General features: G+C 36.0%; 1 pseudogene; it reads right to left on the bottom strand.

The window, feature by feature from the left end:
* Positions 1–7,569: 7,569 nt before the first annotated feature.
* Positions 7,570–8,224, bottom strand: LOC100425856 (large ribosomal subunit protein uL16-like; annotated as a pseudogene).
* Between the last annotated feature and the right edge of the window lie 16,693 nt (positions 8,225–24,917).

Genomic DNA, 24,917 nt, shown 5'->3' with positions numbered 1-24,917 from the left:
GAAGGATTGCTTGAGCCCAGGAATTTGAGGTTACAGTGAGCTATGATTGTACCACTGCATTCCAGCCTGGGCAACAGAGCAAGATTCTAATCTCTCAAAATAATTAAAATTAAAAAGAACTGACATATTGTAGTGTAAGCTAGATTCTCCCTATAGTTCTCACCTATTGATCCAAGTTCTAATGTCTAAAACAACAATGAATAGAAAATAAATATATTCCTTTTATATGGTAGTCTTTCAATCTCTGGATAAATAGATAAATAGATTTCTTCATTGTCTTAACTTCATGCCAAATAAACATAGTATCTTTATTTCTAATATAACATGGTTTCAAAATCGTACTGCCTTGTATCCTTCCTGGATATGCCAGTTTGTTCAGTCAGTAATCTGGAGGAGACAATTCCTTTCCTTTCACCACAGTCCTTAGGCTGAGCAAAACGAGGGGAATGGCAAGTAGACAGAAAAAATAAATACAATCTCAGAGTCATATAAAAATACAGTTAGCCCTTTCCACTGCCAAAATGCACAGACACCAAAATTCACTGAAACATAATCATTAAAGTAACATCTGACAGCATCAATGCACAGGGAGATTTGCAATGGATGTTTTCTAGAGTAAAGAGAGACCGGTTTTAAAGGAATTCATTTGTCTAAATGCAAGCAAGCAAATGAGAAGGCACCTCCTGTGTAGTTCAGGGTCGGTGGAATATACAGGAAAGTAGAAGCAATAAAAAGCACCGTGTGTCTGTGATGCTAGCAAGTATTCTTGTAGAAATTACTCATGTATTCACTATACATTGATCATCTTCCATGTGCCATACACAAAACCAATATCTGAAAGAGCTGATAATCCCGTGGGAACAGATGGATGCATGTAAGTAAACCAAAGTGCAATGAAAGGTGGGAATACAAGTATAGACAAAGTACTGTTGGAGCCCTGAGGAGAAGGCACATGTACTTGCCCAAGAAGGTGGGGTTTCTTGGTAGAGAAATAGGAACCCATAATCAAGAATTATAATTATATTGAGAAAGAAGTTTAGAAGTCATTCCCAAATTGTGAGAAATAGGGTGACGAAATGAAAATTGCAACTCCGGAAATGTTTCCACGACTGGCTATAGGGATAAGCAGAAACAGGGAGACAGCTTGCAGCCTTTTGCGAAATAAACAAATGCTCACTAGAACTTAAACTAAAACTATATAAATGGAGAAAGAGTATAGAGTCAAACATCAGAGTTGGGAAAACATAGAGTATGTTTAAACCTATTTAAATTATAATGTAGAATTTTAATCTAAATGTTTACTTAGGCAGCCAGATTACCAGCTATATTGGTTTTCTTTTGGTGATGCATTAAATGACCAAGTATTTAGTGGTTTAAACAGCACAATTTTATTATCTTCTCATTCTGTAGCTCAGAAATTTGACATGGCTCTCACTGGGCTATGATCAAGGGGACAGTAAGGCTATGTATTTTTCTGGAGGCTTGAGAGGAAAGTCCATTTCCCTGTCTTTTCTAGCTTCTAGAGGTCACCCATTTTCTTTGGTGTATGGCCCCTTCCTCCAGCAACAACCAGTGGAGTCCTCATGCTTCTACCCTCTGATTCTTCCTCTTCTGCTTCCCTCTTCCACTTTTAAGGACTCCTGTGATTATATTGAGCTCACCTAGATAAACCGGGATAATTTTGTTACTTTAATATCAACTGATTAGCAACCTCAATCTATCTACAACCTTAATTTTTCTTTGCCAAATAACCTAACATACAGAATAGGACTTGAATATCCCTGGGGACTGTTGTAATACTTTCCATCCTAGCAAACCAATGAATCTTAATAACTCTAATACAGACTAAATATACAACGATAACATTTATTTAAAAACGTGACTTCTCTTTGTCAAACTGAAATACAGTAATTATCCCTTATCTGCAGGGAATACATTCCAAGAGCCCCAGTGGATACCTGCAAACTGAGAATACTGAACTGTATGTATACTATGTGTTTTTCCTACTCATATATACCTATGATAAATTTTAATTTCTAAATTAGGCACAGTAAGAGATTAGCAACAATAACTAATAGTAAAATAGAACAATCACAAAAATACGTTAGCATCACTACTCTTGTGCTTTGGGGTCATTATTAAGTAAAATAAGGGTTATTTGAACACAAGCACTAAAATATCATTATAGTTGATCTAATGACTGAGAGGGGTACTAAATTACCAATGGAAAGGGAAAGTCTACAGTGTGGATTTGCTGGACAGATAATTCATGTCCAGAGGAGGAGAGAGCAGAATAGCCGAAATCTCATCATGCTGCTCAGAGTAGCACAATTTTAAACTTATGACTTGTTTATTTCTGTAATTTGCCATTTGATTTTTTTTTTTTTTTTGGACAGTGAGTGATTGAAACTATGGAAAGTGAAACCATGGTAAAGGGAGACAACTGTATAGGAATATCTAAAATAATAGATCAGGCTGGGCGCGGTGGCTCATGCCTGTAATCCCAGCACTTCGGAGGCCAAGGCGAGTGGATCATTTGAGGTCAGGAGTTCAAGACCAGCATGGTCAACATGGTGAAACCTTGTTTCTGCTAAAAATACAAAACTTAGTAGGGCATAGTGGCACACACTTGTAATCCCAGCTATTTGGGAGGCTGAGACATGAGAGTCACTTGAACCCAGGAGGGGGAGGTTGTGGTAAACCGAGATCATGCCACTGCACTCCAGCTTGGGTGATAGAGCAAGACTTTTTCTCAATAATAATAATAAATTAATAGTTGGAATAATTGCAAAAGGCAGAATGAATTAAGTTGCTATACAAATAAGATCTTACAAGAATGTTAGACCTCCTGAAAGAGGTTTAATGCTCTAACATCTTCATTAACCAAGCTGCTTTTATTTCAAAGTCTCTAAAAGCTACACATTAAAAATTATTTACAAGAAATCGTGAAGTAAAAGTCTGTGAGCACTAGAAAAAGGAACTTTATAATGTTAAGTCTATTTCTCCATCAACACTGACAAGTTATTAGAATATGGATTTCAGAGATTAAAGAAAACAATTTTTAGGCTGGGCATGGTGGCTCACGTCTATAATCCCAGCACTTTGGGAGGCTGAGGCAAGTGGATCATGAAGTCAGGAGTTCGAGACCAGCCTGGCCAAGGTGGGAAAACCCTGTCTTTACTAAAAATACAAAAATTAGCTAGGTGTGGTGGTGGGTACCTGTAATCCCAACTACTTGGGAGGCTGAGGCATGAGAATCGCTTGAACCCGGGAGGTGGAGGTTGCAGTGAGCCGAGATGGGTGCCACTGCACTCCAGCCTGGGTGACAGAGTGAGACTCCATCTCAAAAAAAAAAAAAAAAAAAAAAAAAAAGAAAAATGTAGACACTCATTAATTGCCAGAATTTTTTAATGTGTCTTCTGAGTTATTCATCCTGTAGAAATGGCACATAATTTTATTTAGATAAAAAAGCAGTCCAATGAACTTGAGCTATAAAATTCATAGTCGAGCTATTTCACCAAGCTTATTATGAAGTGGTAGTGTAAGATCCAACTTTATATATTTATAAATAAAGATATTCAATTTTTACAATTTGATATTCTATGTAAAGAAACTATTTCCAAGCCAATCTCAAATGGAACGAGACTGAAGATATATTTAAAGCATTTAACTGACAAAAGGTTTTCTTCTAAGGAAAATTAAGCTGAATGATCTTATGAAAATGAATTCATAATTGATTTTGTAGGCCAGAATGAAAAATTATAAGATTGGCATGTAAATATTTTAGAATTAAAAAGCATATTAACTAAAATAAGTTGTGATGATTAAAATTTGAAAAGTAGCTTAAGATAGAGAAGAAATGCAGTGTATCCAAGGGAGGAAAAAAACTTAGTGTGAGGAATCCCTAAGCAGAGTAGAGAGACTGGTTTGCCTTTACAGGTATTGGGAGAGCAGTTTCCATTTGATGTGAAGTGAACTCAAATATCTGCGTGCGTTTTCTCTCTCTCTCTCTCTCTCTCTCTCTCTCTCTCTCTCTCTCTCTCTCTCTCTCTCTCTCTCTCTCTCTCTCCCTCCCTCCACACACACACACATATGCACACGTGCATGCATACACTTTAATTATAGCGCAAAATATTAATGATCTTGGTGAATGTGAGTCCTGAGAAGCAGCCAGCTGGATACAGAAGAGTGAAACACAGTGTGAATGAAAGACATTGAACAATGCTTTGAACCTGTGCCCAGTAAAATGAGCAATGAGTGATTATATTTTTATAGATCATCTAATCTCTTTTCTATAAATTATTTTGCAATCTAGTAATAATAGGCTAAGTGTGCACTCTGTGGTCAGGTGAGAGAAGATATAATCCCAAGACAATGGGAGACATTATGAATAATTAATATTTCTAACAATAGTTTGGGATTATCAGTTTGCTGGGAGATTAGCATGAATTATTATAATTTCTAACTTTCTGAAGAGTTCAGAAAGTGTTCTGAAAATAATAGACTTATAAACATTCCTAATACCCGTAGCCTTTTTCTATCTATGTTTTCTATGTTTGCATAGATTGTCATGGTTTTAAAATGCTTTTATAATCAGGCTTTTGAGAGAACAAATTAGCCCTGACATTCCAAATTTTTATAGCAGAAAGTTCCTGAGAAAACCAACGATGGGAAATTTCGTGGGAAGTCCTGAAGGAGACTTTTAGGACCTCATATAATAAAATCACATTGGACCTCAAAGTCTTCCAAACAAACCTTTTCTTCATTCCCCAGTGATCTTAGAGTTGTGATTTATCCAACATCTGGAGGTCATGGCCTCCTTTTCTTCCTATTTCTACTCTCACCATTCCCCCATCCCTGATTGTATGTTTCCCCCTTGATTTTCTAGTATATACTCTGAAGAATATATTGGACCATACGTTTTGATGAGGGGTCAAGTAAAAGAGGACCCTTACACATACTTGGTGGAAGTATAAATTGATACTATTCGGTTGGTGCAAAAGTAATCATAATTTTTGCCATTAAAAGTAACCACAATTACTTTTGCACAAATCTAATGTATTTCTGAAAAACAATTTGTCAGAACCTATTGAAAATCTTATTTATTTATTTGAAACAGCGTCTCACTCTATCATCCAGGCTGCAGTGTAGTGGTGCAATCATGGCTCACTACAGCCTCTACCTCCCGGATTCAAGTGACCCTCCCACCTCAGTCTTCCGAGTAGCTGGGACCACAGGTGTGTACCACCACACTTGGCTATTTTTTGACATTTTTTTGTAGAGATGGAGTCTCTCCATGTTGCCCAGGCTGGTCCTGAATTCCTGGGCTCAAGTGATCCTCCTGTCTCGGGCTCCCTATGTGCTGGGATTACAGGCATGAGCCACCATGCCCAGCCAAAAGGTTTTTATATGTTGACCCAGGAATTGCTATTCTGAGAATTTATCCCAAAGAAATAGGGATGTGAACAGAGTATAGCTACAACGACATTCATCACAAAATTGCTTCTAAAGCTAAATATTGGAAAGCAGCCTAAATTTCTAATACAGGACAACTTAGAAAATAAGAAACCATGGTACATTCATACAATTCATACCATGTAGTCATTAAAATTATGTTGTGGTAGAATATTAAATAAAATGTAAAGATATTTAAGATATTATAGTAAAAAATTCAGCTTAAAAATAACATGGTTAAATGGCTCCTTAAAAAAATATATATATATGAAAGACATGAATATAGACAGGAACATTCTTAGAAGGAAACATGGCAAAATAAGTATAGAGTTCTCCAAAGTGGTATGTTATATCATTTTAAAGCTTTCTCTATGTTATCAGAATTTTCCAAATTCTTTATGAATAATAAAAATTGTAAAGTGGGCATATAAAAGTAGGTATTGAAAAGGAATTGAATAGAAAATCAATTTGGAAATGATAACTTTGACAATACCAACCAATATTTCATTTCAACTAACGAGTTCTTTGAGGTCTATCTGTTGTAGGTGCAGAGACAATGTTTTTCCACAGAAATACTGTAACAGTTATTCATCAGTTCACTGAAGCAGGCTGACAATAAAATCTTATAAATATTATCAAGGTAGCAAAGCCATGACCAAACACGTATGCTCACTCTTGACTGCTGATGACAATGGTGGAGATATTGAAGAGTTCGGTGAGGGTCTGGGGTAGAGAAAATATGAAGTGGTATTTTTTTTAGCTAATAATACATATGGCTTCAATAGCAGCTACCTATAATGTAAATAAGGAATATTTGAGTACTACATTTATCAGCAATTACATACATTTTAGTTAAATGAAAAGATAATTCTTGAATATCATTTTATTTATAATAAACTGTGAAACAACACTTAGCACACACTGAGACTAAATTCATATTTTATTCCTAAGAAAAAATGGAATTTCCTTTTTACCAAGTTTCTCAATTGTGATTCACATGTATTCAAACTAATTTAAAAATGACTTTTGATTTTATTGCTATATTCAACCCATTATTGAAAACCATTAAGTCAATTCAAGTTAAATTAGTAATGAGATATCATATTTAAGATTTATCCTTCAGAATACCCATAAAAATAAGATCGACATATGATAAAACCACTAAAAGCTTGATAAATATATAAATATAAACATAGGACTAATATATTATTAGAAGCCAAAAATTGATTTAAAAGATTTTTTATCATTAACGTGAAATACAATATTTCTAAACATTAAGAAATTTTTATGGTTCTAAAAATAAGATTGACCCTCTTTCATTTGCATTCTAACTTTTGTAATATGTGTGACATATTGCTGCAAACAAGTCTGTCTGCTCAGAATAATCAGGAATAAATAATTCATCATGGATGCTGCAGATGTCGAGTACATCCTCTATTGTGCCCACCCTTTAACAAAAATAAACTCCAAAGCTGTTTGACTTGCTTCCAGTTCCTTCCAAACAGAGCCCAGCAAGAAACTGCCATTGATTTTTTTTTAGAGCGAGTTGTGGAGAAAGATCAATGCCAGGAAGAGTAAAAACTGGTTTTCACCTTGAAGAATTCAGAAAGTGTTGGTTCTGAAATTAATAGACTTACAACATTTCTAACACCCATAGGCATTTTTCTTACTAATATGGTACTCGATGTATAAAGCCAACTCTGTAATTGTAATGGGAATACTTCTTTTTCCAGCCAAGGCTTAAGAGTAAAGTTCCTGCTTACTCTTTCTGAAATTCTTACAGTTATCTATCCCAGCTGCTTTGCTTGATTCTGTTTCTGCTGTTGATTTACTTTTGGGCGCAATATCAATACGTATAATAGGGTTTTGGCTTTTCTGTTATCCCAGGCACTCTAGCATAAAACTCTGGCATAGGACATTTATGGGTTAGGTGTTAATCTACCCTAACCTAAGAGTCTGGAAACTTAGATTTAAAGAAGTCACAAGCCCAGCCTCACAAGGCTATTAAATGATAGATGCATATTTGCCTAAGTTTAAGTCTTATTTACTATTTATTTATAGGAAGTAGGATTTATTGGTGGGCAGAAAGAGGAGGGGGCACAGTGGAAAGTCTCATTAATGTAGGACCTGTCACTGGTCCAGGAGGCCACAATTGGGGATGTATTAGGGTGGTGCAAAAGAAATTACTTGTAATGGCAAAACCCACAATTATATTTGATCCTACAGCTATCTGGGATGAGCTGCTTCTCAGCCACCATGCCTTCAAATTCATCTGACTGGAACTTGGTAAAGCCCCACTTCTTTGAGATGCGAAGCATCTGCTGGTGAAGCAACTTGAACTTGGCCCTGTATAAGGCCTCAGTCACATGCTCCTTGTTCTGCAGTTTGGTGCGAATGGACACGTGAATTGGCTAATGTGAACCCTGGCCATGGTGCCCTGTAGCTTTCCAAAGGCATCTTCCATACCCATCTGGAGCCTGTCAGCTCTAGCACAGGACAACATCTTTCTGTTGTGAATGACTTGGAAGGGGTGGAACCACACTAGGATATGAAAGCCAACTTTGCTGCAAGTTGTTATCACGTATCTGTTGGCTCAAATGTGGGCATCCTCCAGTGCTTCAGAGAAGAGCTGCTCATATTCATCTGGCACCATGTAGCCTCAGAGTGGAAACTCATCCATTTTTGCTTTCCTCTGTCCCAGGTCAAAAATGCGAACCTTGACATCAGGGACACCTCTGCAGAAGCCAGACTTTAGGTATGTTTTGTTTTTACAATATCAGTAATACCTAGTGGGGTGTTCCATGGAGATACCAGAATCTTAAGTGGCATGCCAAATGAAAAGTGAGGAAGTCTTATTTAGTGTACACTTTTAAATTTTATTTGTGGCATCAATATATTTTATACATTTGAATTTACATAGAGTGTATGCAAATAACCCTTTTATGGGTATCATCTCTCTCTACCAATCTGCCAAATAGCAGAGGTGTAGGTTGATTTAGTTAAGAATACAATAACCTTGATAAATAGGTGGTTGGCTGGTATCATAGATTTGTATGTTTCTCATGATGCCAGTATTTCTCTATTTTTTTATGAACTACAATAATTAGAAAATACAGAGTTTTGAGAAAATCCTAATTACTCTATGGATAAAACTTGAAATAGAATCCTCTAAATAATGTAAACATAAACAAATTATTTTAAGTCCATTATTTAAGCAAGAATATCTCCTTTTAAAAATTATTTTTAATTATTATTTTTAGAGAGAAGATTTTGTTCTGTTGCCCAGGCTGATGTGCAATGGTGTGATCATAGCTCACTGTAACCTCAAACTCCTGGGTTTAAGAAATCCTCCTGCCCCAGCCTCCTGAGTAACTAGGACTGCAACAGCTGACCTCAAAACTTCCTTTTGCCTGGCTTCCCAAAGTGCTGGGATTGCAGACACGAGCCACCTTACCCAGCCTGCTTTTTAAAAATTGATTTTATCTTTAGAGTAGTTTTAGGTTTACAGCAAAATTGAGCAGAAGGTACAGAAATTTTCTGTATAACCCCTGCCTTGATGCATAAGTAGTCTTTTCCATTACAACATCAACATCCCCCCCAGAGTGGCAATTTGTTACGACTGATGAACCTACACTGACACATCTTTGTTACCAAACCATAGTTTAGGGTTAACTCAGTGTTGTACATTCTGTGGGTCTGGGAAAATGTATAAGGAGAGGAATTCACCATTATAAGATTATACAAAGTAGTTTCACTGCCCTAAAAATGTTTTGTGCTCCATCTATTCTTTCCTTCCACCCACCTAGCCACTGGCAGCCACTAATCTTTTTACTATCTTTATAGTCTTGCCTTCTCCAAAATGTCACATAGTTGGAATTATACAGTACGTAGCCTTTTCCTATTGGCTTCTTTTACTTATATATATGCATTCATCTCCTTCATGTCTTTTCATGGCTTGATAACTCATTTTCTTTCAGTGTTGATCATATTCCATTGTCTTTATGGGCCACACTTTACTTATCCTTTAATCTACTGAAAGATATCTTGGTTGCTTCCATGTTTTAGCAGCTATGAAAAAAGCTGTTAGAGACGTTCATGTGTAGGTTTTTGTGTGGATGTGTGTTTTCAACTCTTTTGAGTAAATATTTCTAAGTATTAAGAAATTATTGCATGATTTCTTAATAATAATTAGCAAGGAGCATGAATGCTGGATCATATGGTAAGAGTATATTTAGTTATGTAAGAAGCTGCCAAAGTGTCTTCCAAAGTGACTGTACCATTTGCATTCCCACCAGCAGTAAGTGAGAGTTCTTATTGCTCCATATCCTCACCAGCATTTGGTGGTGTCAGTTTCCAGCATTTGATGCTCTTTCTAATAGATATCTTATTGGTGATTTAATTTGCAGTTTTCTGATGACATATGATGTAGAGCATCTTTGATGTGCTTATTTGCCATCTGTTTATTTTCTTTGGTGAGGTGGGTGTCTGTTCAGATCTTGTGCACATTTCTGTTTGTTTGTTTTTTTTTCTGCCTCTTCCTCCCTCTGTCTCTCTCTCTCTCTCTCTCTCTTTTTTTTTTTTTTTTAAGTTCCGGGACACATATGCAGAATGTGCAGGTTTGGTATGTAAGTATATGTGTGCCATGGTGGTTTGCTGCACCTATTGACCCATTATCTAAGTTCCTCCCCTTTCCCTCCAGCCCGCAACAGGCCCTAGAATGTGTCGTTCCCCTCCCTGTGTCCATGTGTTCTCATTATTCAACTCCCACTTATGAATGAGAACATGCAGTGTTTGGTTTTCTGTTCCTGTGTTAGTTTCCCAAGGATGATGGCTTCCAGCTCCTTCTACGTCCCTGCAAAGGACATGATCTTATTCCTTTTTGGCTGCATAGTTATCCATGGGTTATACGTACCACATTTTCTTTGTCCAGTCTATCATTGATGGGCATTGGGGTTGATTCCAGGTCTTTTCTATTGTGAATAGTGCTGCAATAAATATACATGCGCATGTGACTTTATAGTAGAATCATTTATATTCCTTTGGGTATATGCCCAGTAATGAGATTGCTGGGTCAAATGGTATTTCTGGTTCTAGATCGAGGAATCACCACACTGTCTTCCACAATGGTTGAACTAATTTACATTCCCACCAGCAGTGTAAAAGCTTTCCTATTTCTTGACAGCCTTGCCAGCATCTATTGTTTCCTGACTTTTTAATAATCGCCATTCTGACTGGCATGAGATGGTATCTCGTTGTGGTTTTGATTTGCATTTCTCTGATGATCAGTGATGTTGAGCTTTTTACATGTGTTTGTTGGCTACATAAATGTCTTATTTTGAGAAGTGTCTGTTCATATCCTTTGCTTACTTTTTTATGGAGTTGTTTATTTTTTTTTCTTGTAAATTTAAGTTCCTTGTAGATTCTGGATATTAGACCTCTGTCAGATGGGCAGATTGCAAAAATTTTCTCCCATTCTGTAGGTTGCCTGTTCACGCTGATGACGGTTTCTTTGGCTGTACAGAAGATCTTTAGTTTAATTAGCTCCCATTTGTCAATTTGGCTTTTGTTGCAATTGCTTTTGGCATTTTCATCATGAAGTCTCTGCCCGTGCCTACATCCTGAATGGTATTGCCTAGGTTTTCTTCTAGACCAGTGGAACAGAACAGATACCTCAGAAATATCCTCACACATCGACAACAATCTGATCTCGAACAAATCTCACAAAAACAAGCCATGGAGAAAGCATTTTATATTCAATAAATGGTGCTGGAAAAACTGGCTTACCATATGCAGAAGGCTGAAACTGGACCCTTTTCTTACATCTTATACAAAAATTAACTCAAGATGAATTAAACACTTAAATGTAAAACACAGTTACAAAATTTTTGCCCATTTCTTAAGCAGGTTCTTTGTTTTCTTCTTGTTGAGTTTAAGTGATCTTGGATATTTTGGATAACAGTCCTTTATCAGATATAGCTTCTGAAAATATTTTCTCCCAGTCTGTTGCTTGTTTTCTCATTTTCTTGACATTGTATATTTCATAGAACATAAATTTTTAATTTTACTAAAATTTAGCTTTTTTTTTAAATGGATCATGCCTTTGGTGTTGTGTCTAAAAAGTCATCTCCATACCCAAAGTTATCTAAATTTTCTCCTATATTATCATCTAGCGGTTTTATAGGTTTCCATTTTTATGTTTAGGTCTATGATCCATCTTAAGTTAGTTTTTGTAAAAGGTGGAAAGTCTGTGTCTAAATTTATTTTAAAATATGGTTGTCCAGTTGTCCCAGCACCATTTGTTGAGGGGGGGGGGAACTATCTTTGCTATGTCGTTGGCAAAGATCAGTTGATTGTGTTTATATGGGTCTATTTCTGTGTTTTCTACTTTGCTCCCTTGGTCTATTTGTCTATTCTTTAGGCAGTATCACACTGTCTTTATTACTAGAACTTCATAATAAGTTTTGAAGTTGGGTAGTGTCAATTTACTAGGTTTGTTCTTCTCCTTCAATAGCATGCTGGCTGATCTGGGTATTTTGCCTCTCCATATAAATTTTAGAACCAGTTTGTCGATATCCCCAAAATAACTGCTGGGATTTTGATTGGGATTACATTGAATCTATAAATCAAGTTGGGAAGAACTGACATTTTGACAATACTGAGTCTTTGCACCCATGAACATGGACTATCTCTCCATTCATTTAGTTCAGTTTTCTGCAAGTAGATCTTCTATGTATTTTGTTAGATTTATACCTAAGTATTTTACTTCTGTGCATACTAATGTAAATAGTATTGTATTTTGAATTTAAAATTCCACTTGTTCATTGACAGTATACATGAAAGTGATTGACTTTTGTATATTGACCTTGTATCCTACAACCTGTTTTAACTGTTATTCCCAGGAGTTTTTCTGGTCAATTCTTTTACATTTTCTACATAGACAATAATGTCATGTGTGAACAAAGACAGTTTTATTTTTTATTTCCCAATCTGTATACCTTTTATTTTCTTTCCTTTGCTATTTCACTATTACTTTTAGTACAGTGTTGAAAGGAGTAATGGGAGGAAACATCCTTGCTGTTTTCCTGATCTTGTGGGAAAGATTCTAGTTTCTCACCATTAAAGTATGATGTTAGCTGTATATTTTTGCAGATACTCTGTATAAATTTAAGGAAGTTCCCCCCTGTTCCTAGTTTAATGAGAGTTTTTTTTTCTTTTTTATAATAAAAGTCATGAATGGGTGTGGAAAATATTATTTTAACAATTCTCTTTTCTCAAGACTTCAGTAGAAATGTTCAGGCCTTAGCAACTACAGTATGGTCCACAAACCGGCACCATCAGCATCACCTGGAAGCCCATGAAAAAATGCAGAATCTCAAGCTTCACCTCAGACCTACTGAATCAGACCTGCATTTTAATAAAACGCTGCAGATGATTAATATGCATATTACAGTATGAGGGGCACTGGCCTTGGTCATTTTCTTAGTCTTACTGTCTAGATCATTAGTCACCTTTCCTTATCCTCCGCTGTTTCAGTGGAAGGATCATTGACATGGAACCATACTGACATTGAATTAGGAACCCAGCACTTGCCAGTTACATAATCTTTAACAATTAACTCATTTTTTCCAAGCCATAATGTCTCCCTTGTAGAATGAGAACAATACCTATGTTTCACAATTATTGGATGAATTAAATGGTATGATGCATGTAAAAATTCAATATAGTTAGTATTTGACAAATGTTACTTTACTTTCTTTCTGTCCATCATGTGTCTTATGCTAGAGAGACATTGTTTTATAAAGGTTTTGACTCTTTCATGAAAATTTTTTATTCTTCCTTGTCCTTCTCTCCTAATTTTAGTTTACTAGTCTTTCCTTGTATGGTGTTTTGTGTATACTTTTTCTTTTGTTATGCAGGGTTTTGCATCGTCTTTCCCTATCTATTCCAGCCTCCAAAAGTAGACAGCTCTGAACACACTCTGATCTTTTCTGCTTCAGAATTTTCTCCAAATCTTGGCAAGACTGCTTAACACAACCTGCAGCATAGCCTGGGAGTACAGGGAAGTTAATCTGAAGGGGTAATGCTCATGGGGTATGGGAGTCAATGGGCTAAGTATTCTTGTCTTCTGTACTTTAGAGGACAATATACATGCATTCTACACGTTTTATCAGAGTCATAAATGTGATTGCCTCATTATGTACCACAGTAACCAGCTCCATAGCTTCCTTCTTTCCTTTCTTGTCTCACTCTACTCACTCACCTTGGTTGCTGGAATCACTTTCCATTAAACTATCTACATCGAAGTCCTTGCTTCATGCTCTGCAGTTAGGAAGATCTAAACTAAAATAAATCATGTGGGTTTTTTTTTGCTCTCAGCATATACAGAAAGGGGAATACTTGTCCATCAAAATATTTGTGTTGGCTCTACCATAATACAAAGGTGTGATTTGGAAAGGCTGCCCAGCCAGGGATTAAATTTCATAGCACTTTCCTCAACTTGCATGTAGGTGGAGCCAAGAGGATTAAACTCAAGAGGGTTAAAAAAGAAAGTTTGCAGCTGGGTGCAGTGGCTCGTGCCTATAATCCTAGCACTTTGGGAGGCCAAGGCAGGCAGATTGTCTGAGCTCGGGAGTTTGAGACCAGCTTGGGGAACACAGTGAAACACCGTCTCTGCTAAAATACAAAATAAATTAGCTGGGCATGGCAGCATGCACCTGCAGTCCCAGCTAGTTGGGAGCCTGAGGCAGGATAATTGCTTGAACCCAGGAGGTGGAGGTTGCAGTGAGCCAAGATGGCGCCACTGTACTCCAGTGTGGGCAACAGAGCGAGACTCTGTCTTAAAAAAAAAAAAAAAAAAAGTTTGCTTTCTCTACACTTTTGTTTTAACCATTTCTTCTGGATTTTTACAAATAATCATAAACCCATGCCTGTAATCCCAGCACTTTAAGAGGCCAACACAGGAAGATCACTTGAGGCCAAGAGTTCAAGACCAGCCTGGTTAACATGGTGAGACTCCGTCTTAAAAACAAAACAAAATAAGCATAGAGAACCTGTAAACTGTGTGGTAAACATGGCAGAGTCACAAAAGACAAGGAAAGAACACCACTGGGGGAGGACCTAGCTGCCCATTAGGTACACCTGTTTTGAATCCATTACTAAGAAATAAACATTTATTTTGTTAAAGCAGTATACATCCGGGGATTTGGGTCTGTTTGTTACAACAGCTGCCATTATTCCGATTTGGTCATTAAAATATTTTTATGCTCCAAACCCTTTATAACTGCTTTAGTGGATGCTTATCACTAAGAGTATTCTATCCACTCACTTTTCATAGTACTCCACACAGTGTTCTTTGCTGGATCTGTTATTTGCTTAAGAGTGATAACTGTGTGGAATTGTTTCAAATTTCTGTTTTTACCAAAGGTAAACAAAGTCTTCTTCATTTCAACTAAAAATAATAGACTTTGTGACAGAGTTACCAGGAACTCCACTTGACATCAGGCAAAATGAGCCTTGATCCCCCCATTCATTCATGCATGCTTCATTCTATAAATAGAAATTGAGAATCTCTTGTATGCCAGGTATTCTAATAGGCTCTGAACTCAAAAATAAAACATGGTTGGGTGTGGTGGCTCATGCTTGTAATCCCAGTGCTTTGGGAGACCATGATGGGAGAATCAATTGAACCCAGGAGTTCAAGACCAGACTGAGCAACATAGTGAGACCTGTCTCTACAATCAATCAATCAATCAATCAATCAATGTCGCTGGAAATGATAGTGTCCATCTGTAGTCCCAGATACTTGGGAGGTTGAGTGAGAGGATGGCTTGAACCCAGAAAGTCAAAGCTGCAGTGAACTATGATCACTCCACTGCACTCTATCCTAGGTGACAGAGCTAGACTTGGCCTAAAAAAATTATTAAAATTAATTAAAAAATAAGACATGGTCCTTCTCTCAGAGATCCTAAAACCTAGTATTTAAAGATACCAATTATAATAGAGAGTTGGGAAAACCAGCACTATGAGTTGTCTAGTCAAAATGACTGAGTGTTAATTTTGGCTCCCTGATGTATTCACAGAGTGATTTTAGTAAAGTCATATGTCTTTTCTGTGCCTTTTTGTTCAATATGTAAAAGGGAGATAATGTCCCTTTTATATTTTGTGAGGACTGACTGAGATTTTTGTAGAGTTCTTAGAATAGTTCTTAGTAACTTGCTACATATCAATAAATGTTAGCTTATTATTAAATATTGGGACCAATATATATGTAGGACCAGATCATACAGGGTAGTGCACATCAAACATTGGGGTTTATATGAGTTACCTGGAAATCTTATCAAAGTTCAAATTTTTACTTAGTATGTCTATAGTAGGGCCCGAAATTCTACATTTCTAACAAGCCCCAGGTAGTGATGAAGCTTCTGGTCGTAAGAGCACATTTTGTGTAGCAAAGACAGTACTGCCCAATAAGACTTTGTATGGAGGTAAAATGTTTATACCTGCTCTTCTAATATGGCATCTTCTAACCACATGTGGTAACTGAAATGTGGCTAGTGCAACAGAGGAACTAGTTTTTTTAAAAAATGTATTTAATGTTAATAAACATAAATTTAATAGGACATATGAGGCTAGTAGCTACTTGTATTCAACCTCACAGTTCTAGACCAGTAGCTTTTAAGACTGGTCACATGTTCAAGCAAGGATTAGTAACCCAGAATAATACTGAAGATTGGGTTACATGATCATCAACATAATGAAAATATCTCTAGAAGTTTGAAATTGGATTGAAGACTACAAGGATAATTATTGTTCTTTAGAGGTTCCATTTACACTAGTTTTGCTTTAATAGTGGACAAGGTTAAAACCGCCTATATTCTATGTCAAACTATATCAGTTCAGCTCATGCTAATTGAAAACCCAAGTTAATGTGGCTTGAACACCACTCATCTCAAATAACAAGCATTTTAGAGGCAGACGAGTGATGATGCTTGGTCCAGCTGCTCAGCGGCCAGGTACTATGTTTTCTTCTCCAACATTCCTAGCCTGTTAGCTTTTGTCTTCAACCTTGTAAGATTCATGGCCCACGAGCACTGAATATGCTTGCGGTGTCCATATTCAAGAGAAGGTTGAGAGGGCTAATCAACCTGCATGTGCACTCTTTTATCATACTACAAATATCTTACTGGTCTCGGAAGGTTGAAAAAAAATATTTAGCTGGGTGCATCGCCATCCCAAACACAACCAAAATTTTGGTGGCAAGTTAGAAGATAAAATAGATAATGGTTAGGTAGCCAACAATGTCTGACAACAAACCTAATTATCATTTACATGTGAAGAGAAAGAAATACATTTTTTCCAATAAGCAAAACATCAGTAAGATATATCATTCACATTCAACATGAATTTAAAAGATAAACTCACGAATAATAAAATTATGGCACAAAAGAATTGGCAATGAGCACTGACTCCATTTGAATGCTAAATAGATATAAATAAATGAAATTATTATGGTTATTACATTGAATACAAATGCTAAATTTTGTGAAAAGCCACATGATATCAAATGATAATCACTATTAATGGGGATAAAATTACAACCAATTAATATCAGAATATTGGTAGAGTGATAGGCAGGAGAAATGTAACTTGCTATTCTGTTATGGTGAGAAATGTAGTTTATGTGTTTAAGTAATTATTTTAAAGGAATAAAAGTAAACACAAGTAGAATTTAAACACATTATGTACATTCAAGATTACTGCAGGGATTGAGGGGTCTAATTTCAGAGATCAAGAAAATGAATCAGATTTTTAAAAAATAAGACAAAAATAAATCAAGGAAGCATTTAGCAAAATGTTTGAAATAAAATGATAATATGCCAAGTACATCTGTTATAACAATAAATATAACAGGAAAATAGCCATTGGAAAAAAACTCAGTTGAGTTTTAAAATGAAAACTCTATTGTATGTTATACGTAATAATCATCACACAGAAAATTATTTAAATATGTAGACAATAAAAGAATAAGCAGAGAAATACCTAGCAAACCTACACACAAAAAAGAAATAATGCTAGTAAAATAATAATATATAATATATGCTATAATGAAATATTAACTAGGCTAAAGCTATTTTATAATTCTGAGATGACTTTGCAAATATTACAGTAATACTGAAGATTTATGTGTCCTTTAGCATCACACTGAAATACAGATGAAAAACTACTAGAAATACAAGGAACTGTCCTTGCATCCCAGGGATAAATCCCACTTGATCATGGTGGATGATCCTGTTAATGCATTGAATTTAGTTTGCTAGTATTTTGTTGCGAATATTTGCATCTATATTGAATAAGGATATGGCCCTGTAATTTTCTTTTCTTGTAATGTCCTTGCGTGGCTTTGGTATGAGGGCAATGCTGGCCTTAAAAAAAAAAGAGTTTGAAAATATTCTCTCCTCTTTGATCTTTCATGAAAGTGATTGAGGAAGATTGATATTGGTTATTCTTTAAATGTTTTGTAGAAGTCAGAAATGAAGCCATCACATCCTAGACTTTTCTTTAATGTGACACATTCTATTAATATTACTAATTCAATCTCCTTACTTCTTGTTGGTCTGTTCAGATTTTCCTATGTCTTCATAATTCTGGGTAGGGCATATTTATCTAGGCAAACAAGAAAGAACCAAAGGTCAAGGAGTTCTACTTCCCAAAGCCAGTAACCTTTCTTATCCCCTAGGATGAATCATTGTTTCAAGAATTTAAATTAGAATGCCTTTACTAAGTAACTTAGTAATCAGAACCATATTTGGCATTGAAAAAGAGCACAGGCCAGAACTCTGTTCTGCTTTTGTGATTCTGTATGAGCTATATCCAGCATTTTTATCATAGTTACAATAATCAGTAATTTGTTTCTGCTATTAGTAATAACAGCAGAAAAATCAGTGATTGAGAAGTCACAGCTCCAGGGATAGGAGGATTCTTTTCCTGATGATTTTCTTCCTCTGTCATGGAAAGAAGGATACAGAGAGATTCTGAAATAAATGGTGCTTTAAACATGATAAAGCTCTTTTTAAGTGCAGTAAAATACTATCTCACACAGGTGTCTCCGTGGAGGTCTAGTGAGTTCCATGAGAACAAAGGGAGTGTGCTTCATTCATCTTTGCCGTCCTCTTAATAACTAGTATTGAAAACCTACTATGGGCCAGTGTTCTGATAGGTATTCAGCTAAAAAGATGAATAAGATAGTACCAAGTCTTCCATTGCTCCAAGTGTGAAAATCCAAAAACCCATCCAAATATGCCAGGACAATTTTTTACAATGGGAGTAGAGCCAAAACTCTATAAAACATTGAGAAAATATTTCACTGTATAATCTTCTACACTAGAATTTAGCCAGAATGAAGACCCAAAATGATAAAACTATTCTCTTCCTTCCTCTTATTGCAAAGAGATGTGTTACAGTATTAGATTTGGTGAGATTTTCTTCTTGTTTGTATAGGTTGGAGAGGATTTATAGAATTGTGAATGTCACGTAAGATTTCATAAAGCAATTCTCTGTTATTCTGTGCTTCAAAATAGAGCATGTAGTCATCACAAACTTAAGTAAATACCAAATTGTTGTTTCAGGGAAGATTTATTACTCTAGTTCACTGTAGCTGTTATTGTGCCTTGTGATGCATAACAGAGAAATCTGCAGCCCAGTCCCCAGCAGACCATAATTGTTGCCTGTGCGCCCACATGGGACATTAACAATAAGAAATAGCTCTATCCTTCATAACACCTGCTATCATCTAATGATGAACATGCTGAAGCAAAATTTTCCTTTACCAATACAGCTTTATGAATTTTCATTGTTTTGAATTTTAATAAAGGATGTTTTTTTCACTGATTTTGAGCAAAATTTGTTCAATACTTTGGAATCTCTTGAATTGATCTTACAAATGAATTGCAACAAACAACATGCATGCTAATTGATAATGTTGAGAAAATGACAATCAAAATGATTAAGTGAAAAAATGAAATTGTTTCTTGTTTTTCTGATTAACATTTGACATATGTCAGTTGAGATATCTGATATATGTCAACAAAACAATCATTACACTCCTCTTAGCAAAGTAATGCCACAAAGTACATCAGGCCATTATAATTCTGCCAACGTACTCAGTGTGATTTCTAAATATAGAACACTCTATACAGCACTTGCTATTCAAATCACTGTGTAGCTTCCTTTGGTTCTGTATCCAGAGGTCAACACATGGTGGAACAAAGAAACCCAGTTTCTAATTCCAAGCTTCCATTTACTCCCTGGGAAAGTCTATTTAGAACACAAAAGTAGACTTTCCCCAAACTATGGCCCTAGCACATGCCCCACCGATTTCATATTTATCCTTGGGAAAGCCACATTATCCATCTTTGTGATATTGCCTGTGTTAGTAACTGGAGTTCATAACTATTGTTAGTGCTGTGTATTTGTAAGGTAATTTGTTGCTGTGTGTAGGCAAGTTCAGCTCTTTGGGACGAATAGGCTGCAAAGCTGTGTTCTATGGACAAGTATTTCTATTAACATACATTTTCCAGTAATCAAATATGAAAGAATTTAGACTATTTATTTGTATTCATGTTCCCAAACAGACTTGATTTTTGTAAGTGATATGGGGGTTAATCACAATGTAGGAGAAAAACCATCAAGTCTAATGTCAGAAGTTTGAATTCAGCCTCAATTCCACCAATTAGTTCTGTGAACTTTCATGAACCGTTAAGCAGTTTGGCCCTCATTTTCTTTATGTATAGTAACTAAGTAATACTCTTAACCTTCTTATCTCATTATTACATATTGGATTTTTTAACTGTAATATGGTATTTGAAATTTCAGGTATTATTATTGCCATCATTGCTTTCGTTTGTAATAGCAGTAGAAATGATTGATGGCAGAACACTGGTACTGAATGTTTTGTTTTCTCCAAATAAGACTATGCCATTAAAAAAACTCAGCCTAGTTCTGGACAGAATATAATACTGAGGTTAATTAGATTTTAATATCAATGTTTCACAATCTTTTTAGGTCTTACCTATAGAATTAAGAGTCCAACCAGCTTGAAATTAAGCTTTTCAGCCTGAGAGAAATTATTATTACTCAAACTAAGGATTTATTTTTTATCAGGAGTGAGTGTTCTACATTAGGTGCTGGATCTTTTCTCACCTAGGCTGAGAGATTACTGACAGTGCTGTGAAACAGGTGGAGGAAGTGAAATGAGGGAGTAAAGTGGATGCCCTTGGCTGTGCTTTGAATCAAATATTCCTCAAAGTCTTTTAAAAAGCAGAGAGGAGCTGGTTTGCAGCTTGAGTTCTCTGCAGAACAAACTCCGAGTTGGAGTTTACTGAAAGATGTTTATCAAAGTATCCTTTGGATCAATCTCTGTAGAACAGAGAGAAGAAAGCAACATTGGACAGAGCAAGACATTGAGTTGTGATGCAGGCCTAATGAACTTAGGTTAAAAAAAAATCTTATTATGAAAGAACACAGATGAGTTTGGAAGCTAATCCTATTAAGGTTTTAATACTGACTGCTTTTGCAGTTTCCCCTATTGCGGCTAATTGGGTACTAGTTAATGATGTGAATTCTGCACTAAAGCCACCTTTCTTTGGCCACCTCCTAGCTGTGTGATTTAGTGAAGGCTAGCTTGCTTCTGTGGACTTCAATTTTCTCATCTGTAGAATAAAAGTAACCACCTGCACACATAGAGTGTGCCTCAGAGACCCCACAGAGAAGCTCTGGATCTAGAATGACAAGGATGTGACAGAGTGACAAGGATGTGAGCAGAAATGGCCCAGCCTCTGTATGCAAAGAGTGGTCTGTCATTTAGAAGTGGACTGCCCTGGGAAAGGGTCTGACTTCTGACTTTTATTAAAGCAGTTGGCAGCATCCAAGGCAATCCCTGGAGGTGCTGGCAACTGAAGGCTCTCCACCAATGCACACCCATAGCAGGGGCAGCAGGTGTCTTCCTGAGAGGGAGTCTAGGCACAATGTAGGGTCCACAACAAGCCCCTCTGAGCTGAAAACTTTCATGGCTGGAGGGGAAGACAAAGGAGAAGTCAAGGAGTGGGAAAAAAGAAAATGAATGCTTATTTAGTATTTGTTAATGTTCCACACACTGGACTAGGCACTCTCTTGGTTGTCCCATTTAATTCTTAAAACTCTCTATGTGTGCAGGTGGTTACTTTTATTCTACAGATGAGAAAATTGAAGTCCAGAAAGCAAGTTAGTCTTCACTAAATCACACAGCTAGAAGGTGGCCAAAGAAAGGTGGCTTTAGTGCAGAATTCACATCATTAACCAGTACCCAATCCTGCCACAAGAGGGGAGACTGCAAAAGCAGTCAATATTCAAATCTTAATAGGATTAACTCCCAGACTCAACTGTGTTGTTTTATAGTATAACCTAATGCCCTATTTGATCTATTTGACTTGAAGATTATCATTGGCTATTGAACAAATGTTTAATGGCTATCCAGCTGAACATGCATTCTAGGGTAGCTTTAGTGTTTTGTGTTGTTGTTGTTGTTGTTGTTGTTTTGTCTGTCTGTTTACAGTGCAGATAATTTCAAAAAATGTTAAAACACTTATCAGAAAAATGTTATATTGTTTTGCAAATCAGGATAAATATCTTGGTTTTTTTGAGTAATTCAAGCAAAATCTAATGGAAAAATGATGGAGAAGAGAGTTGATTCAAGTACTTGCAGTCCAAAAGCCAATTAACATTGTTATCCTTATATTATTCACTGTTTAATACAGCAGAACAGTTTTATATTTCTGAGTGAAGTTATATTTTGTGAAATGAAAAAGATTCTTATCAGTTAAATCAAATGAGTTCCAAATTGCAAGCTGCTGATATTATGGCTTTCATAATGTGTCTTCAATAACACAAGGAAATAGGAGAGGCAAGTATTTCCATGTGAAAATTGCAGTAATGTTCAGCAACTCGTAATAATTAACTCTCTCAAAAGCTGGTGCAATGTCACATAAATTATTTCAAAACTATACTTTCTTTTTTCATGTATTTTATTTAAACTTATCATTTATCATGTTAATAAAGTATTTTCACTGAGCCTGTTCTTTAAAACACTAAAACAAAAATTATTAACCCAAATCGTCCAAATGATAGATTTTAAAACATGTCCTTAAAACAAACAAAAATAAATAAAAATAAAAGCACCTCTTCAAGATTTTAATAAGGAAAAAAAAGAATGCCCTCAACATTGTTACAGCAATTCTATAAACTTAGGACAAAACCAGCACATTATCTAGGTAATAAAATGTAACATCTTTATAGTGACATGCACTGATGAACAAAATACATGTGTTTCAAGGTAAGTCAACTCTGATTAATGTAACTGAACTTGAAATTCAAAAATAAGGTCTCTATACCTAGCTATGCCACTTACTAGTTGTATGACCTGACTGAATAAGACATCTCTCTAAACTCTAAGTTTTTTTTTTTTAATGAGAATATAAAATAGCTAATTATTTTGGTGTTGGTAGAATAAATTTAGGCAATATACATGAAATACACTCTATAAACATTCAACATTAAATCCTAACACCTGTGTGTGATACTAGGATTCGTTTCCATCCATGGTTCCTAGTTCATAACTTCCATAATCATTGTCACAGTCTTGGTTATAATGTTGGAGAATTTTAGGCCTCAGAAGCAAGCCTCAGGAAATGAAAGCTTTCTCTCTGAACTTCTGTCCTCCTTTCACCCGCCCAAAATAGGACTGTAATCCAATTATAGGTCATAAAACCCTCATCCTAGAGAGGGTCCTGCTCCCTGCTCTGGTGGAAGGAATGCTGCACAGAGACATCAAGAAGAATCTGAATGGACAAGGCTGACTGAGTTTAGACCACATCCTTTTTGTCCAATCACATTTTGACATAGTTGTCCCTGCTTTCATCATAGACAACCAATGAAGTCTCCACAAAAGGCCCAAAGGATGGAGTTCCAGGAGCTTCTGGAGAGCCGAACACATTGAGAATGACAGGAAGCTGAAAAACTCTTTCACATGCCAGGAGGTTGGTGTACCCCAACTCTACAGGGACAGAACTGCTGCACTTAGAAATCCTCCCAGACCTCACCCCATGTATCTCTTCATCTGGCTATTTATTTGTATCCTTTAAAATATGCTTGCTAATAAGCCAATAAATATGGTTCCCTGAGTTCTGTGAGCTGCTCTAGCAAATAAACTCAAAGAGAGGATCGTGGGAGCGCCAACTTGAACCAATTGGTCAGAAGTTCCAGAGGCCTGGAATTGTGACTTCAGAGAAGGAAAGGATGAGCTTATGGTATTGAGTATTAACCTGTGGGATCTGACACTATCTCGCGGTATATAGTGTTCGTACTGAATAGGAGGACAATCAGCTGGTGTCCGCTGCTTGGTGTATGGTTAAAAACTCCTCACTTTTGATCAGAGAAGTCTTCTTCTGTGTTTATTATTATTGTGGCAGTGTGAGAGCAGAAGACAAACCCACTTAAGAGAGTGCTTCCCAAAGCACTGTGTATACAGTAAACTGTGGTCCAATGGGAAAATACAAATTAATATAGCCAATAACAGTGTATGAGAAGCTCTTTCTCCCCAAACTCTTGCCAACACAGTACATAGCCAAAAATCATCCCTTTTTAATTTGATAGAAGTATGACATATTTTGTTTTAATTCATGTTTCAATAATTTTGAGTGAAATTGGGCAACTTTATACATCTTTAAAATATCTTTCTGTTATGAACTGCCTGCTCTTCACCTTTGCTGGATTGATGTATTTTACATATTAATTTATAAGAGCTCTTTAAAAATTAAGGACATCAACATATTTAATATGTTTGACAAATATTTTAGCCATTTTCTTCTCTTTTCATTTGACATTATTTTTGTCATGTAGTTATTTTGTGTTTTATGGAGTCAAGCTTTCTTTATGACATCAAACTTTCACTATCACTTAGAAATAATTTATCTTATTCTGTTTTTACAAAATATGTTCTACATTTTTGTCTGGTACTTTTATTGTTCCCCTTTTTAAACTTATTGACAATATCAAGGATTGGCAAAGATTTTAAGAAACTAGCCTGCTTTTGTATTTCTGGTGGATTTATAAAATGATACATCAACTTAGTAACACAGTCTGACAGTGCCTTATAAAGTGAAACACATACTTTCTAAGTGATCTAAAATTCCACTCGTGGTCATTTACCCAAGATAAATGAAAGCCTATGTTCACAAAAAGACTTATGCATGGATGTTCGTAGCAGTTTTACTCATAATAGCCAAATCCTGGAAACAACCCAAATATCTATCAACTAGAGAATGGGCTTTTCGTGTGCTACCCAGAGAGGGGTCTATATGGAATTGTTCTAGATACCTGTCGTAACTTAAAGGTAAACTTTTACAGTATACAGAGCCCTTGATGTCCTGCAA

The sequence above is a fragment of the Macaca mulatta genome, chromosome 4, assembly GCF_049350105.2.
Source record: "Macaca mulatta isolate MMU2019108-1 chromosome 4, T2T-MMU8v2.0, whole genome shotgun sequence".
Lineage (NCBI taxonomy): Eukaryota > Metazoa > Chordata > Mammalia > Primates > Cercopithecidae > Macaca > Macaca mulatta.
The sequence above is the reverse complement of the archived record's forward strand: the minus strand, read 5'-3'. Positions and strand labels throughout refer to the sequence as shown.